The sequence below is a fragment of the Nicotiana attenuata genome, unplaced genomic scaffold (genome assembly GCF_001879085.1).
Source record: "Nicotiana attenuata strain UT unplaced genomic scaffold, NIATTr2, whole genome shotgun sequence".
NCBI classification, from domain to species: Eukaryota; Viridiplantae; Streptophyta; class Magnoliopsida; order Solanales; family Solanaceae; genus Nicotiana; species Nicotiana attenuata.
Window position 1 is genome coordinate 13309 of NW_017672876.1, and position 1560 is coordinate 14868.

Consider the following 1560-nt stretch of genomic DNA (forward strand, 5'->3'; position numbering starts at 1 on the left):
AAACACTGCACCTTTTCTCTATTTCAACGGTTCCACTCAAAAACCAAACCACCACCCCACACTTTTGCTTTTGCATAATTTCAATACCATTAAAATGCTTATGGGAGGTAAAAGGGTTCAAACAGAAGGCTATTCAAACAATTGGGTAAGGTTCGCATTGTGGTTGCCAAAGAAATAGGCTTATAGGCTCAACGGGGTTAACTAAGATGTATTACAATTAGGTGGGTGTACTTTATATGTCTGGCTCACAAAGAAATGCCTATATCACTTCTCAGACTGAATGAAACTACTATTTCGCTTTGCAAACATACGGGGCAAGTTCTAGGCATCAAATATGAATCATGGAATACAGTAAAACTCACACACACATGGCATATGACTCATTCCAGATTGGCTTATCAAGACGCTCTCTTCTGAGTATTCAAGTCAGTGACAAACATACATTTTAAGGCACTTTAACAAGAATCAACCATTGAGACTAAGCGTTACACTCTAGTGTCTATTGTGTTCAGGTGTATCAACGCTATGGGTTCTCTTTCGATTTTAGCTCGTAGCCCGTTAATCCTAACTAAAAACTAAAAAAAAAACAAACTAACAAAAACTTCCTACACCCGGTTCAAGCAAACCCTTGAAAGGAACTGTGACCAAGAAAACCAAGGGGAGTTACTACACTACCTAAAAAATAAAAATCTTTTTGTTCTTTTCTCCAGACTTACTTCCCTCAAGAAAATTGTCTAAAGGATCCGTCATCAGGAAGAGTCTCCATATTTCCTTTTTTTTTTCCTCTCGACTTAGTCCCTCAAGAACCCTGCCGAAAGAGATCCGTCGTCGGGACAAGCCACTTACCTACTTTAAAATTACCTAATGAAACTATTAGTCAAACACCAAAAACAATCAAAGCAAACCAAAAAAACATCAAACAGTCAATTTGTACAATTACATACATACATCGAAGTATCCCCCACCCCACACTTAAAATGTAGACATGTCCTCATGGCATAAAAATCTAAAGAACAGTGAGGTAAAGGAACTTCCCTGAACTAGCACTACTGATCGGAGACGGTGTCTGGGTTCACATTGCAAGCCCGACCCAGAGCTCTCAGCTAGCCTAAGAATTTCTTCTCCGACTTCACCTACCGATCAGCCACCGCGTCTACTCGGGCACCCAAATCAGTCACGGAGGTAAGCACCCCATCCATGTCCTGCTCCAAAGCGGTGAAACGGGATACTCGGGCAGCTCCAGAAGATGTTGCAGTCCCAGATGGTGCTGCAGCTGCTGCACTGTGCTCATGGGCCTGTGGTCCGGCCCCCACGTCCTCCCGCTCAGTCTCCTACTCCTCAGCGTCATCAGAGTCACTACTATCCTCACCACCTGCTGCTGCCGGCTCCTTCCCAGTGGTTACCTTGTCTGCCCAGAACTTGCGGTCTTTTGGCACTATACCATCCACTGCCAGATTTTCCGGCACCCTAGCCGCCCTGCAAGTTTAGTAACCAATGACGGGAAAAAGAACCCATACCTCTTGATTGGACAGCGGGTGAACATCTCCGTATGAATCACTC